Genomic DNA, 19,170 nt, shown 5'->3' with positions numbered 1-19,170 from the left:
AGCAAATTAAATAGATAGGCAAGCTTCGTTGTTAACTGTGAGATATTACGATTTATATGTGATATAAAAAGTTTTTAAAAGTTGTGAACCGACCGACCGCTTCTCTGAAAGAAGCCTTTTGTAGACATACAGAAAAAGCGAACACACATACATACATACGTTTTCGCTTTTATATTGATAGATGGTAACATTTATTTCTTGTATATTTATATATATATATAACATTTTCTCTTTGTAAGGAAACATCATTTTGTTGGTCACTCTTGGCTACAAATGGAAACAAAGTTGATATAAAAATTTATTTTCTCGAAAATTATCTTTACTTTGCTCATATTTTGCTTAGGGTAAAATCTTTGAGTATCAAAACCTATCTCTTTATAACCCCTTCCATTTCATAACCTATCATACTTTCATCAATCACAATCCATTTTCTGTAAGCTGTTTTTGAACCCAGTCAACGACGGGTACTTCTGCTAGTATATATATATATATATATATATATATAATATATATATATATATATTAACATTTAAACAGAAAATACAATTTTCTTATATATGGATTATGGAAATGCATTCACTAGCAAAAGATCTAGCTAATTTGCATATTCTTTTAAAGATTCATTTTAATTCCCTATTAGTTTTTTTTTTTCGGTTTTCTTATGGGATGATCATCTAGAGTTAACTATTACGTGTAATTATATTCATGCAGATATTCTACATGATTTATACTTGCATAATATTTGCGTAGAATCTTTACAGTAAAAAAAATTGTTTCCATATATATTTATGTATGCGTATATATATTTTTGTTTAATCTATTAGTCTATCTATCTATCTATCTATCTATCTATCAAAGTGACGTGTCTGTGTGTGTCTGTGTGCCTTTCTGTGTACATTTCCCTACGCAATAACTCAGTTAATTTTTAGTCTACAGACACGAAATTTGATATACAGGGTACTGAGATTTGGGAAAATCGATGTGATCGGTTTTCGCTTTTCGCTCAGAAATTTGGCGATTAATGGGTCAAAGTTCAACGATTTGACCTTTGAGAACTCTACCAAACTCCTCCGACAATTTTGGGTCTAAACACTTGACATTTTAGATATGGGTTCCTTGGACATGGATCTAACTTAATAACTGAATTTGAGCCCAAAACAATGAAGGTTAAGGAGTCATAATAGGGGTCAAAGTTAAAAAAATTGACCTTTTTTTTTTTTTTGCTCAACATACACCTCCAAACACCCGGGCAACGCCGGGCACCCATGCTAGTATATATATATATATATATATATATATATATATACTCATAAAGAGATATACGCATTTATACATATAGAGATATACATACTTATATAGACACACACACACACACATATATATATATATATATATATATATATATATATATATATAATGTATATATATGTATATATAATCATATTGCACGTGCGTAAATTTATTCAATTAATATTTACAATTTAATTAATGTTGTATTATCTAGGATGATTCAAAAGATAGCATGATCTCAAAACTATTTTCGGGGGGGGGGCTTTACGAAACCCATAATTCCCGTAGATCAGGGAGGTTGGCAACCGTTTACCGCTACTTTCATAAAACCAAAAAAAGCTTACTCATCCCTCTATGGATGATCGTCTCATCCGTATTATTGATCAGGGGTGGGGGAGCGGGGGGAGAGAGGCCACGTGAACGACGGCCCCGGCAACCTCGTTAGTCAGATCGACCCGATCGGCTCATCAGCGTTCGAAAGATAATAGTTGCCAAGGTTACGCGGTAACGAAGTGCCCGGATATTGACCTAGCGACGTCTGCACTTTACATACCACGGGCGGTAGGTGGCGCTAGCGTTAATGTCACCATTGTTAATGCAGAACGCCGACAACAACTACGAAAATTAACTTAATTGCTTATATTAATAATCATTTGTGACACGTGCAACATATATATATATAATCATCAATTATGAAAAATGAAATGCAATGGTGAACGTAATGGAATGTTAAAGTTTCGACTCCCCTAACTAATCAAAGCTATATATATATATATATATATATATATATATATATATATATATATATATATATACTAGCCGATTTACCCGAGCTTTGCTACGGATATATTTGTATTACACAATACTAATTGGCATTCTTTTAATATTTATGTAATTACAGGTTCGAAACCAAAACTTCTTGGTAAACGACATTTCTTGTACCACTGGTAAAAATGTAAACGAAAGTTCTACATTACGTAGAAAAAAAAACTGTACAGGTCCGTTTTCAGTTTGTGTTGCTCCCAAAAATGTAAATTAGGATTTTTGCGGATAAACTATGCTTGGTTGTGTATATAAAAAGTACCCCATTTTTAATAAAGGAAGGACTTTCACATAAAAATTTAATAAACAAAAGATACGGCAAAAATTGAATTACACTTGTAAATCATATCTAAAAAATAGCACGATTCGTAAACTGCAGAAGTACTAAACAGATAAAAACACCCGCATTTTTGTACTTCTGCAATTATTTTTCTTTGAGTGACGCTGAGACATAAAGCGACCCCCCCCCCCGAAAAAAACCATAATTACGTCGAAACTCCCCCACACAAATATATATTATCAACTAAATCAATTACCCAGACAGGAAAACATAAGATCTTTCTCAAAAGAAAATCGAAGAAAAAAAAAAAAAAAACGCGTAGGAATATATCTGATATAAAAAGCATTACTTTACCTTGTTTCTTTTTCAAAGTATTATGGAAACGATTATAAAATTCAGACAGTCAAGTGAATAGTTGAAAAATGATTTTAAAATCGTCCGTAAGAAATAAATTTTAACCTTTTGGTAAACGTGCTCACACCTTACAATGAATCGACATTTATAGCTGAGACTTTAATAGAGGGCTAACGATTTAAAATATTTCGTCGAAAAATAAAATCATCCTTAGCCTAATTATTTATTTTTTTTATCAATATTTGTAACTTTTACATTTATAGAAAATAAATAATTAAAACAAATCATTTTATCACCATATCTCTCGATTTGGTTAAAAACTATATCCGTTCATAACCGGAAGTGAAATATCAGTGAAAATTACTTAAAATGTGCCAGTTTAGCAAATAGTACAAAATAACTTGAATTAAAATAATTTAAATAAATTAACTTTAAATAATACTCTTAAATAGAACAATTACATCAATTACATTACTATAATCAGTAATTTTAATTGAGCGAATTGTTTACAAAGATTTTCTTTAATATAATATGCAAATTAGATTAGTTCTATTATGTAGATTGCCTTCAATATAGTGTATACATATTGATCGTGATGCTATTTATTTATATAGAAAATCTTATAGTAAATAAAATTTATATAGATAACCGTTTTCAGCAGGAAGTTTTGTATATATTAATCAAATTGTGAACAAACAGACAGGATTACGGATTTATATATATATATATATATATATATATATATATATATATATATATATATATACTAGCAAAAGTACCCGTCGTTGACTGGGTTCAAAAACAGCCTACAGAAAATGGATTCTGATTTATGAAAGTATGATAGGTTATGAAAAGGAAAGGTTGTAAAGAGATAGCTTCGAATTTGGGGGTATCAAAACCAAAGCAAAATATGATGAAAGTAAAAATAAAATAGATAAAGCCCATATTTTAATATACCATACGTGTTCACGCTGAAACACTTATCACAAAATTCTGTGGATCTATATTAAAAAAACCTTGTTAAACTTTGTGATATATTTCCATTCTATGGAGGTCCGGCGCGAACGAACACACCATAATTTTATTAGATCATATTTCTTCAAACTGAAACATAATTATCAAATTATACTTACGCAGATATATATGAAAAGTCTTTATTAAAGTTTGTGCCTATTTCCATTCTATGGAGGCCAGGCGCGAACGCAGACCTCACAATTTTATTATACCATCCCTATTTAAGTTAAAACATACTTATCAAAGTATTATTATGTACATCTATATCAAAAACACTTGTAAACATTTTTTTTTATGTTTTAGTTTTTTATTTTCCTACTTTGTGAACTAGACGCCTACGCAGACCCCACAATTTTAATAAATTATCATTCGGCCAGATCAAACATACCCGTTCCTGTGTCTCGATACATCTTCTATCATTATATGTAATCAGTTTTTTAAAATAGTCAACCATATAGGAGCCTATTTGTTATCAGATACACACACAGACGTTCATCTTTATATATATATATATATATATATATACACACAAACACACACACATATATATAAGCATATACATACACATAAACACACACATATATATATATATATATATATATGAACATATAGATAGATATGCGCGCACACACACACATATATATGCATATATGTATAAATTAACATATATATATATATATATACAAATATATGCATTGATATATCTGAATAGATATGCATATAGAGAGGCACACGCACACACACACACGCACACACATACCACATATGTATATAGTAATTCACAAACAATACTGTTTCGCTGTATCACATCTCATCAGTACTGCTAGACTAGCAACCATCCCCAGCCAGGGCTTGAATCTATAACCATCTAGTTGATTTTTGATAGTCCTAACCTTTGGCCCACGGGATCGGTGCTCGTAAACGATCTCACCAAATTACCATTTGTATAGACACTCGCCCACTGCTTTTACAGTGCTTGACCTGCTTATTTATTTACAAACAAACCACACACACACACACATATATATATATATATATATATATATATATATATATATATATATATTGTGTGTGTGTATTATTATTCATATTAAAAAATATTTTTTTATTTATTTAAAAAAAAAATACAACTTTGTTATATATGGGCCGTGGAGGTTATATTCGTCTTAAAAAGATCTAGCTACATATTATTCAATTGGAATTCATCATTGAGACGAGTATTATTTATTAATTTATTTATTGCGGACTATTATCCTAATCTTTTCTTAGTTGTTCCTTCAGGACGTTTCGGTCAACTATTCCTCTGGCCTTCGCCAGGTGGTAACCGCGACAGGATAACTACTCCGAATCTCCTAACTGCTTTCTCAGCAATTACTGCCTTCCATAGTTGTTGTCGTCTCACCACGTTTTTGGCCAACTAAGCTACTGGCCTGGTTTGGGTAGGATTGAAACCGCTATCTTCAGACAATGCTCACTTGGAACTGTAGAGATTCAACGTACAGACCCGACCATGAAAGATCAGATAAGAAATAAAAAAAATGTGGATTTATAAAACCAAAAAATCTAACCTTGATCGCCCTTTGGGCCTCGTGGGGCAGTGGATAGAGACATTGAATCTCTACGGTTCCAAGTGAACATTGTCTGAAGATAATGGTTTCAATCCTATCCAAAGACGGCCAGAGGCGTACTTGACGCAAGACGAAGGCCAGAGTAATAGTTGGCTGAAACGTTGTGAAACAGCAACTAAGATGAGGATAACAAATAGATCAATTGAGATCTAGCTAATTTGCATATTCTTTTGAACATTCATTTTAATTAATTCTTTATTAGTTTTTTTCGGCTTTCTTATGGGAGGACCATCTTTTAGTTAACTATTACGTGTAATTATATTCATGCAGATATTCTACATGATTTATACTTGCGTAATTGCGTAAAAAGGTTACAGTAAACACAAAACTCTTTATATATATATATATATATATATATATATATATATATATATATATTTATGCATACGTATATATATTTTTCTTTAAAAAATGTCTACCAAGCTCCTTTGCAAGTTTTTGGTCTACAGAAATGAAACTTAGTATATGGGGTATTCAAACAATGCAAAACTCTATATTAACGTTTTAGCCTAGGAAATACGATTCAAAAGTGAAAATTAAAGAAATGGAATTTCATGCTTATATTTTAGCCTTGCAGCAAACATGTCTCCATAGCTCAGACATTAATGTCAAAGAAAAAAGTAACGTAAGCTGAATGTTTTGGTTTCGATTATTGATGGTGGCGCACGAGTCACACACACACACACACACACACACACACACACACACACACACACACACACACACACACACACATATATATATATATAGATCCAATATACAGTAATAGTTTAAAAAGTTTTAAAAAATATGACTTATGCGCCACCACTATCAAAAATTTCCCCCACTCTCAATCTGTGTTTAAATCTCTCTCTCTCTCTCTCTCTCTCTCTCTCTCTCTCTCTATATATATATATATATATATATATATTAGTCATCCAAACACAGTACTGTTTCGATGTGTCACAGCTCATCAGTGCAGTTAGGCTAGCACACATCCGTTGTACGAGATTGAACCTACAACCCTCTATGTTGATAGTCAACATTTCTAACCTTCGATCCGTTGGATCGGTGCCCCTAAACCACCTCACCAAATGACCATTTATATAGACACTCGCCCATACAGTGCTCGACCTGTTTGTTTATTTACAAACAAACATATATATGTATATAAGCACATGCAGAGAGGTATACGTATATATAGATATAGACATATACGAACTTTGGTTCCAAATTAAAGCTTGTCTCTTTTGATTAAAAATATTGAAGATCTAGGAATACTTAATTGCTTATACTGACGGTCGTTTGCGGAGCGTGTAATGTCTGTGTGTATATATATATATATATATATTACATGGGGGAATCACCACTTATCAAGGCCCGGAAGCCACTTAGGGATAAGGGTTATTTTGTGTACAATAATCAATGGGATAATATCGTAGTAATAGTTGGTATTGGAGATTTGATAAAGTGTCTTATTTAAGGGGGCGATTAATCATGGATGTCTTCAAGTCCAACATAAACAAATTCAAGTTGTAGTCAGGTGAGAAACAGGCAAATAGAAGAGAGTTCCACAGACGTACACTTCTCAGAAAGAAGCTTTGTTCATGGAATCTACGTTTTGATTTAGGCACAGATAAAGAGTGGGGGAAATTACTGACAGTGGTTTTAGCTAGACGGGTGTTTATCATGAAGGATTGGCGAGGGGGACCAGAGATTGGAGCTGGACGAGCACATGCCATGGAAGTAACGATAAAGCGACAGGCTCGCAACGTCTCTTCTGTGGGAGGGAGGTTGCAGGGAAGAGAAAAGGGCATCCCCCACTAAGCCACGAAGTCTATTTTGTACTTTGTCAAAGCAGGATAGGCTGTTTTTAGAAACTCCAGCCCAGATGGGGCAGCAGTACTCCATGTTTGGACATACTTGGCTTTTATAGAGATAGAGAATTGCATCAGTAGTGAGATATCTTCTGAAGCGGTAGAAGAATCCCACCATTTTCCCAGCGGCCTGGGTAACAGATTTGATATAAGTCTTCCATTTCAGATCAGGAGTAAAAGTCAAACCCAGGAGCTTGTCAAAACATGAAGCCTCCCCAAGACGAGAGCCATCCATTTCAATTGATGCCAGATGAGGAACAGAGCGTTGATGATGTAAAGATAGGAACTTGGTTTTAGATGCATTAAAAGTAACCAGCCACCTTTTCCCCCACTGTACCACGCGCTAAAGATCAGAGGAGAGAGAATCAGAGAGAGCTTTGTCATAATATATATATAATTATCAGTGATGATTAATGAAATCAAAAATAAGTATACACATATATACACACCGATATGCGGGTTCGGATCTATTGACTGGTATTAATCGTGAAACCGGGAGATTCTCGAAAGGATGAAACACTAGTGTTCGTAGGTATTTAATTATTAAAGTAAATAATTATGACAGCCCCTTTAAGAAACTCGTTTCTTATCGTGTAGCACTTGAAGTTGACTTAAGTTGGTCAATTTAGCTCTTATGCATGGATCATCATATAATGATTAGATAACTGTGACTGAGGTAAAAAACATTTAAAAATAAAAATGTTTAAATTCAACGTTATTTCACGCAGTTAATGCTAGCCGAATTGATACGGTCTTTGCTAATCAAGCCAGAGATGGCTTGTGTTGCCGGGTTCGGATCTATCGAAGTGGTATTAATCGTGACACCCTCCACTGAAGATTTCCGTAAGAATGAAACACTAATGTCTGCAGGTATGTAATTATTGTAGTAAATTGGATTTTACTTTTGCGAATAGAAATTTAACTAACTTTCTTGGATTCTGCATATTTTGCCGTCATTGGATATTTTACCCTTCACTAGACTATCCATTCACGTGAAATCACTTTTTTATTCACCCTACTCCCTCTGCTTCACTTTTTTTTATCAAGTAAGATCTATGACTTAATTGTAGTTTCATTTAATACTTTTGCAAGCAAAATCCGATCCTGCATTTTGCTAATCCTAGCCTCTGATGAGAAGGAAAGTATTTCTTCGAAACTTCGCGGATTAAGGACGATCCACTTATTTAGTGTTTCCTTTTTAAAAGTAAATGTTTTTAACTCTTTTTCAAGATGTCTTTTAACATGTTTTATTAATCATTTGTTCATTATATATATATATATATATATATATATATATATATAATGAATATATATATATATGATTTTCAGAATGTGAGAGATAGTATATAATAAATTCCACAGCCAAACAACGTCGCAGCCCACAAGAGCCATGACAGTCAAAGAACCGGAAGTCCAAGACTCGAGTTTCGCCCTCATTTGGGCTCATCAGTTAGACACATCCGAACTCAGGATTCGAAACCCGAGCCTCTTGCATGCAAGGCAAGCACTCTACCAACTGAGCAAACGTCCCGCACACAAGAATTTCTATTAACTAACACAGATCAAGCAAGCCGCGCCGAAATCCGATTGTGAAATGAACCTACTTCGTCTCAACAAGGGACGCGGTCATCCAACCAGCTAATAACCCCAAGCTGATGTCTCACAAGTAGGTTATACTGACGGTCGTTTGCGGAGCGTGTAATGTATATATATATAGTATCACAAAAGCGATTAAACCCTTCCCATTTCTTCAAATATTTAAGTATGTCTCTTCATTGGGACAACATTGGAAATTTTTATTTTTTGGCACAATAAAAAGTAGTCCGTCTGCAGCATATTCATAACAGAGTTAGTTTATTTTCCCCCAGAATAACTCCAAATATAGCCATTAAAAGCTAAATCCCTGGCAACAAAAGTGAGTACACCCCTTACGAAACGTTGTCAATATTTATATACAACATGTCAACTCTCAATATTTTGTGTGGCCACGATCATTATCCAAACCTGTCTTTACTGTCCTGGGCATGGGGTTTAAAAACTCCATTGTTTAAAAACAGTTGTAACCGGTTAAAGACCCATAAAAGAACTGTTGATAAAAAATACAATCATTTTAGGGCCCTAGTGCCATTTTACGACTTTTAGTTTCGAAAAAGGTAGAGTCTGAAAATATGGAGACAGACAAACAGACAGACATAGTTTTATAAATTAGATTTTCACCAATTAACGATTACTAAGCTGTAACCACCGTACATTCATTAAGCCTTATCCTCTAGTGACCTTCGGGCCTATACAATTAGTGACTTACTTGTAAAAAAACAAACAAAAGAAACTCTGATTTCCTAGGAAGACAATTAACTACAAGATAATTTTATTTGTTATATTTATAATATAAATCCCACCTGTCTGTTTAAATGTATGTATGCATGTTTGCATGTCTGCCTAAAACTTTCGACAGAGACGACGGATTTTCACAAGATCTGTATCTTTTTAAAGCTCGACCTTCGGACAAATATCGAAAAATTGGTTAAAAACATTAATTCCTTCACACTCAACTGGGCACTTTTCTACAAGGAGGGGGGGGCGCTTTTTCAACGATATTTTCGAAAGTCATCCCCTCTTTTTATTACTAGCCTTAATTTTAACCATCGCCACTTCTGGTTTGGCGATGGACACAACAGCAAAGACATGATTTTGTTGGTTTTTTTTCTACGTTCTTTTCCTCCTTTGCAGTAGGGTTTGAGCCTACCTTCTACCACATTAATTTTTAACTCGTAAAGTGTGCAATAGTCAAGAATATTAAAATCGTAAACGAAAAACTCGCAACAAATAGTTTATTTCTTTATTTCTTTATTCATTATTATTCATCTTCATAGTCGTTGATACCGTATGACGTTTCAATCAACTCTTACTCTGGACTTCGTCAGGTGGTTAACCGTGATGGGATTAGAATGCTGAGTCTCTTAATTGTATCCTCGGTAATTTCTGCCTTCCCTGGCTATTGTCATTTCAATATGTTTTGGGACAACTAATCTTCTGCTTTTGGGTTGGATTGAAACCGCTACGGGGGGTGTGCAATAAGTAGTGCCCCTGACCCACTTCCCATAGCAGTAGAGCAACGAATCTTGGCGCAGTTATTAGTCTTTAGTCTTTCTCTACATAGGAACCACCCAGAGTTATGCATTTCTCCCATCGTTTGATGCAGCTCTGGAGACCGTTTTTGTAGAACATCCCAGATGGTCCTCCTATAACCCTAACCCCCTCCGTTGTCCGGGGCCGGGTCGCATCCGTCGCTAACTTGGTTCACGGGAGCATACTTGTGATGTACTCTTGGCCGTGTTCATCACTCCCGGCTCACAGGACCATAGATGCAACCCAGCAGGGCTACATTCTTACTTGTCTAGTGGTGGACCCCTCAATCGTGACCAGACTCTCACTGGTTACTGGAAAATATCTCTCTGTTGCTCAGGGCACGTGAAATGTGCATGACCCTAAGTCCGTGTGGCAATATTGTCGACTTCGGCCGTCACTCTGGCTTCGTGCTGGATCCAGTCTATCTCTTTCATCATACCTGAAATAAACTGCATCTTCATTCAGGCCGGCAATCGAGAAACAAAGAAAAACTCTGGGTCATTTTTATATAAACTAAACAAAATAATTATTTATAAATCATTTTACACTTGTTTAAAGTCGAGTTCTTTGATCCGAGCTTCGTGATGCAGATTATATAACTTAAGTTCCTCTAATTAATTTCCCAGCTAAGAACAAGAGCTTTTCAACTTAGCTCTTATGAGGGTTTCTGCCCCCACCCCAGGCGGGGTGAGAGCAATGTGGACGTCTCGATGCCAGCCAGTAAAAAGACTCTAATTCTAAAAAGCCAATCGTTTTTATAAAACTGGCCTCTTCCCCACTGTCACATTGAAGACCACTTTTCCTTTTTTTTCCTCTGAACGTCTTTTTTTCTCTATCCCATTATCTTATATTCTTTTTCTTCTCTCGTGAACTTCTCTCTACATTCCCCCACTCTACATTCCCTTCATTTTCTCTTCTCTTGTGAACCTCCTCCCTCTCTTTCGTGACCATATCTCTCCCCAGGTTCAAATTTATTTATCTATCTGTCCAACCAACTTATCACTGGCTTGGTGGCCTGGTAGTTAAATACAACAGGTGGACCCAAATAGCAACATCTCCCAAACACCAAAGCAGACGTTTTGAACCCAAGTCATTGTTTCCAAAATATTTGATCTGTTCTTTCTAAACTCAACCAGAAAACGATCCTGTATTGTTTTTCTGTCAAACTCAAGAATCTCATTATCATATTTATTATTTTTTTTCCATTGAAATATTTTATTTCTTATGGACATTTTTGCCTCTTCTTATCGCTACATAAGAACAAAATGGAAATTAAAACCGCTTAAAAACAATTATTATCTACTATCCTCCTCCCCTCCTGTCCCAGGGACATTTTTCTTTTTTTTTTCCTTGATCAAATATCACACGCCCTCTCCTACCTTCTCTTCCTCTATTTGTAAAGCAAGACCATTTGGTATCGCCTGGAATCTTGCTACACTCCAACCACGATGTGACTTCAGAAATCAAGGCTGCATCATCTGGGAAACGCTTTCCTTTCAAAAACAACTTCATGGCTGGGAAGAGGTGAAAATCAGAAGATGCAAGGTCAGGAGAGTAGGGAGGATGGGGGGGATTTCATAACCACACGCCCGTGCTTCTGATCTGGCAACATGCAAGTTGTGGACCAGAGCGTTGTCCTGCAGGAGGAGGGTACATTTGCTGATCTTGCCCCGCCTCTTGATTTTGATAGCTTCCCTTAATTTCCTCAAAAGTGAAGCATAATAGGCTCCTGTAATTGTGGTACCCTTTGCCAGGAAATCTGTCATCACTACTCCGTCCTGGTCCCAGAAGACTGACCTTGAAGAAGCATGACCTTGCCAGTGGAGGGTTGCACCCTTGTCTCCTTTGGAGGTGGTTTGCCCAAGTGCTTCCACTGCATTGACTGGGCTTTGATCTCTGGATTATAGTGATGGACCTAGGTTTCATCCTGTGTAATCAGTCTTTTGAAAAACTTTGACTCATCTTCTTGGCCCATCTCCAAATTAATTCTCGAGAACTCGAAGCATTCTCGCTTCTGGAATGATTTAAGCAACATGGGAATCCATCTGGCAGACACCTTATGCATATGCAAATGGTCATGAATGATAGTTTCCACAGACCCTGTAGTAATCTTGACATCTTGGGCTATTTGGCGAATAGTAATGCGCCGATCTTCCAAAATGGCAGCCTCAACTTGATGGACAGATGCCTCATCAATGGCAGAAGGGGGCGACCAGGTCTGGGAGCTGTTTCCACAGACTTCCGGTCATGTTTGAATTCACGATGCCAGCGCTTTACAAGGTCATATGATGGGGCATTATCACGATAAGTTTCTTTCATTTCATCAGAAGTCTCCTGTGGTGTGCATCCTTTCAAATACAAAAACCGGATCACTGCTCGACATTCAACAGGCTCCATTTCACACCTGACTCAGTTCAAACACCTGTAAAACCGAAACCACAATTAGTTCAGAGTTGTAATTTGCCACATAACCCGTAGAGATATAAATCATTGCACATGAAAAATTTCAGCTAGATCAGACAACTGGAAGTGGGTCAGGGGCATTACTTATTGCACGCCCCTCGTATCTGCAGACAATGCTCATCTGAGCATCATTTTGCATATTTTGTTTTCTAGCAGTTCAGCCCAGCTTTGCCCGGGCCCTATGAACTGTTCAAAACTTTATATATATATATATTAAAAGGTTTGACTCATATGTACAGGTAACCTTCATCTAAGATTTCAAGCTTTTAGACCCAAAATAGGCGGAGGAGTTTGGTAGAGTCTGCAAATGTCAACTCTTTCAATTTTGATCTCTTGGCAGCCAAAATTTCGCCCCCAAACTGATTAAAATGCTTGCTGCATATCTGAATACCCTTTATGCATAAATTTCAAATATATTTCAAAATTGGCTGAGTAGTTTGCTAGACATCACAAAGGCCAAAATCTTGTTAATTTTGACCGCTTGGCAGCTCAAATTTTCGACCCAAAGTGATTAAAACGCTTGCCTTATCTCTAAATACCCTTTATGTAAAATTTCAAATGCTTAGACCAGAAATTAGCTGAGTAATTTGGTAGAGACCGCAGAGGTCAATTTTTAAAAAATTTGAGCCCAATTTTGACCCCTTAACATTTATTGTTTTGGGCCCAAATAAAATTTAAAAGTTTGATCCATGTCTGAGTAACCTACATCTAAAATTTCAAATTGGCGGAGGAGTTGGTAGAGTTTTCACAGGTCAAATCGTTGGATTTTTACCCCTTTGACAGCCAAATTTCTGGCCGAAAACCGATTAAAAAGAGTTTGCCAAATCTCAATACTCCTTATGTCAAATCTCAATACTCCTTATGTGAAATCTCAATACTCCTTATGTGAAATCTCAATACTCCTTATGTGAAATTGACAGAGTTATTTGGTAGGGAAATGTACACATACAGACATACACATACAAACAGAGAATTTGTAAAAAATTAAACATCAAGTATAGCAGCAAGTCCTGGGAACATCAACCTGAAAGAATAGTAGGAATGACTTATATACTATACATTACAACCATGTAATCCCTACAGCCACCTACCTTGAAAATGTTGCTCTTAAACCTGACATAGTGATCTCTATATAAATAAAATGAACTCATTTTTTCCCGTCGGATTTTGACATTAATAGGATTAAAAATCAAGATATTTCATGCAAATATAATATGCCCAAACGGCAGAACAATATCTGAGGTGTGTTATAGGCTTATTATTTCTCAAATTCCTCGATAATCTTAGATTTCTATACTTTTTCTACTGAGAAGTCACGGACAAAATCGGTTAAGATCAATGGAAGTGGTAAAATATTTTCTCTCTTATAAATTCCTCCTCCCCCTGCCACCACTTAAGACTGTTTGGGGATCGTTCACAAGGAACAGTTGAGAAGAGAACACCAGTTTGGCTTCGTAGTTCTTTCATGTGAAGTTATTTAAAATCACTAAACTAAGCTGCAGTGCTCTGTGGCGTAGTGGTTAGCGTGCTGGACAATTCACATTATATTTTCACGTTCGCGCCGACCTACCGTAGTCGTTTTTTTTTAAACAACTGGAATGGACTTTTCTTGGTGGCCGAACTGTTAACGTTGCAGATGTTTTTTTTTTTTTCACACTTTATTTTCCTACTTTTACTCATGACTCCGGGTTTGATCCTTCCTACTTACCTACCATAACATTTTTTAAAACTCCCCCCCCCCATCCCGGAAACAAACACTCGGGCAACGCCGGGTACCCCCGCTAGTATGGAATAAGTCAGAGAGAGTTGCAACCTTGGTTGAAGTGAGTGTTCCTAATGATGGAGGACTGAACAGAGCTAAAAGGGAGAAACAGACCAAATATCAAGGTCTCATGTATGATATGAAAAGAAACTGGAATCTTAAGGAGATATCAATCATACCAGTTATTATAGGTGCCACAGGGCTTATGAAGAAGAACCTGAAGTCCTGCCTAACTAATATTCCTGGTAAACCAAGTGCAAAAGAGATCCAGACAATTGCACTTAAGGGAACAACAAGGATACTAAAAAGAGCTCTCGGTTGGTTTCAATAAAAAGCAGGGGAATGTTGGCAGCCGGTTTGATTGCCCCATACCCAGCATTACAATTTTTAAAGAAAGACAATTTCACTTTTATAGATATAAAGATGTGAGTGTGTGTCTGTGCGTGCATGTATATATTTGGTAATCTCATGTCACTTATCTCCCTTTCCTGTCTTGGTCTATGTCTGCTGCAAATCCTAGAAGGCTTGATATCTTTGTTGGTTTAGCATAACTAGTGGATTTCCATGTTCTACATGTAGGCGTTCAGCTAAAGTTTTTTTTTTATCAGGGCTTAAATGTCTTCCTACGTAACCATACTAGCCGAGTATATTATCAGATATAATAACATGAGATTCACGCTGGAAGACAAGGTAGTTTTACCATTATATATATATATATATATATATATATATATATATACATATATATATATATATATACATAAACATATACACACACATATATATATATATATACATAAACATATACACACACATATATATATATATATACATAAACATATACACACACACATATATATATATATATATACATAAACATACACACATATATATATATATACATAAACATATACACACACATATATATATATATATACATAAACATATACACACACACATATATATATATATACATAAACATATACACACACACATATATATATATATACATAAACATATACACACACACATATATATATATATATACATAAACATATACACACACACACACACATATATATATAAACATATACACACACACCCACATATATACACACACACACATATATATATACACACGCTTTACTTTCAATTAGATTTTAGATTTCTTTCTACTCGGCCTATCAGACGGACTGGCATCTTTTCATCAACTATTCTGTGCTTTCCAATTTATTTTCATCATTTGCTTTCTAGCTGGGGATGAGACATCCTAGCTGGTGCCAAACATTCATCCTCTGTTTCAGACATTCTAATCTAGAGATCTTTTTGAGATTCTAACCATCTCTTTAATTGCAATTGTTTTTATCTCCCTTGCTCTTGGTTCACTGGGTATATTTGCCAGGTAGTTCGTAGGTGGACAACCTGTAATGTAAACTAAAAAAAAAAGCATAAAAATAACATAACTTTTCTAACTTACATCTGAATTAAATCGAGCTCTATCGACAACCGGTAATGTAAACTAAAAAAAAAAGTACATAAAAATAATATAACTATGAATGAATTAATTTATCCGCATTTGCATCACATTTTTCTACACATGCTGCAAACTGAGATTTTAAAAAATCGTAGCAAGAAAATTCGTAATTCGTTTATTATAGGTACACAGAGGAAGAAATGAAAGAATTAATGGTGTTCTAATCTATATATGTATGGCGAGCTCTTAGCTGGCAGTAGACCAATCAGTAGACCATTCCTCAGATTTAAGGATGTGTGAAAAAGGGACTTAAAATCTGGCAACATCAACCCTGTTGACCTTAAATTCTGTGCAGCGGACCGTGACTCCTGGAGGGCCAAATTCCAGAAATGTGTCCGGCTGAGCGAGGATAGAAGAGATGAACAGTGGAAGGAGAAGAGAGGCAGGCGCAAAAGGCCAGCATCAGCAGCAGCATCGGCAGAGCATGACAGAGGGTATCCCTGCGGGAAGTGCAACAGAATCTACCGCTCTCGTATCGGTCTGCTTAGTCGCAGTAGCGATTTTCCATCGTCTGTCTAGACGGAAGGACGCCAACATCTACAGCGAACCATGTAAGAGATGAGCAAGATGTTTATTCACATTACATAATCTAAAATAACATTTTTGGTTTGTCATGCTTAATTTTTAAATGACATATTTTGGTCTGTCATGCTTAATTTATATTAGTATATTTTTGGTCTGCTAGGCTTTTTTTTTTACTTTGGGGTCACGACTTATCAAGTTCCAGTGGCCACTCCAGGATATGTGTTAAGATAGAAAGTGAAACAACGTGATCAGTCATTGTTGAACTTGGATAGGACTAGATTTTCTAAGAGGATGGCTCAATAAAAATTTATTTACATTAGATTTGAAGACGAACATGTTATATTTGATGAACATGTTATAGTTGGCCTGGAAGCAGACACACTGCATCGAGTTCCATAGACAGACTGTTCTAGGTGAGAAACTCTGCTCATGGAATTTTCGTTTAGTTCTAAGTACAGATAAAGAGTGAGAGAAGTTGGCGGTGGTTATTGCAGTAAGGCAGGTTTTTGTTGTGAACGTTTAACAAGGAAGGGGTCACAGATTGGGGCTCAGTCGAGTATCTGCCATAAAAATAACGATAACGCAGAGACAGACTCGTAACGTCTCTTCTGTGAGAAAGAAGAGGCGAAATGGTGTTCGTCTACTTGATTTCGTAGAGTGTTTTGTAACCTGTCAAAGCAGGAAAAGGTACTCGTAATCTGTTGTGAAAAGAGGCAGACTCCAGTAAGAAAGAAAGAAAAACTAGATAAGTTTGAAAATGATATTAGGAAAAGGCTAGAATCGAACCGAGTAGGCAAGTTTTAAAAGATAATAGATATTGAAATATTAGGAACGCAGAACGATTGTCTTTGTTCTCGCAAATAACTAAATATACAAAATACAGTTGATTGTTCGTTCTTTAACATGTTTGTATGTGTTTTTCTTTCGTAAAACGTTGGGCTATTCTTCTTTTGTCTTTTTTTTTTAAATCTTTTTTTTTCTTTATCTTTTCTTCATTATGTCTAGTGTCCAATCAAATTTTTTTAGAACCATTCCTTCTTTTTTCCGTTGTGTCTATTTTTTGTTTGTTTGTTTTTCACCGTGGTAGCCTCAAGGTTCGATTTTTTTTCCGCACCCTTGCATGGGTGCCCTGACAACGAGCACAAAAGTGTCATCTCCCCAGAATAAATATTCCAACAACAAAACTTTTATTTTGGTGAAATGAGACTTTTGTGTTCGCCCCAAATTGTTCACGTCAGCAAATTTTGGGGCCGACTGCATCACCTTCACTATCCCAACAAAATATCACCAAAAATAATTAAAAAAAAAAAAATCACAATAAACCATATTTAAAAAAAAAACCATTCATACTGCTACATTTCATAATAAAAAAAAATCAACGGTCAGTCCTGTTTGTCAACAAAACCTTGCAAAAGATCACGTCAACCGCGTCACCATTATAACAAAATGTCCCATCCATGGGTCCCAAAGCATACGCGCATCAACGTGTCAAGGTTAATGGCAGTAGGAGTTCTACCCCAAATGTGGCAACGGTACCCCATCTTAAGAGGTATTTTATTTTCGTGCAGGAAGAGGATTGCATCAAGAGTGAGATACTTTCTGGAGCGATAGAATGATGCAAATTTTTATTCCAGTGATTTTAGCAACGGATCTGATGTAGGTCTTCCATTTAAGGTTAGGCGCAAAGGTCAGTCTCTGAAATTTGTGGGTACTTCTTCAAGACAAGAGCTGGTGCTACCAGATCAGGCTGTCTGAAGATATTGTCTGCCTGAGACAAAATAACCTAACATTGGTTCTTTTTTTTTTTTACTTTCTTTTGTAAAATTTAATTATGTTCTGCAAAACCCAAAACAAAAACAACAACCCACCTTTTCCCCCCCTTTTTTCCTTCTTCGCATTCTCTCTTTCTCTTTCTATCTCCCCAACTTCCTGAATGGTTTCCTAACTTAAAATGTACCATTAATACATGTAACCCTTTTTCCCTCTCCCATTGCAAAACTCACACATGTTCTGCAGGATAGGGAACAAAAACGATAAAATCTTCTACAAAACAACCAAACCAAACACTACAAACTAGCGATTGAAGATACAAAGATATTGAAGAATAAAAAACTTCTACAAAATAACTGGATGCAGCATGAATACTATTTCCGAAAGTACTGGATTCGGCATTAAATAACCCGAAAAGCGTTGATATGCTGTAAAACAAAACAATCAAACCAAATCCAAACGGAAGCCCTCCATTTCAACTGGGGCAAAGTGGGGGCCATGAGCATTGATGGTGAAAAGATAGAAGTTTTGTTTCGATCGAGATGCATTAAAAATAACTACCTATTTCTTAACCCCACTGTACCACACGTTCCAGATCAGAGGAGATAGATTCAAAAAAGATCCAGGTCTTTGTCGGCCTTTGAAATGTTGCCATAGATAATACTGTCGTTTGCATAGATGTCGACCCATGAACAAAACATATGATTTGGCTTACTTATGAAATATTGCTTTATTGGTCCGTC

This window comes from Euprymna scolopes, chromosome 45 (assembly GCF_053919585.1).
Source record: "Euprymna scolopes isolate OS-2025 chromosome 45, ASM5391958v1, whole genome shotgun sequence".
Lineage (NCBI taxonomy): Eukaryota > Metazoa > Mollusca > Cephalopoda > Sepiida > Sepiolidae > Euprymna > Euprymna scolopes.
This window is presented reverse-complemented; position numbering follows the sequence as displayed.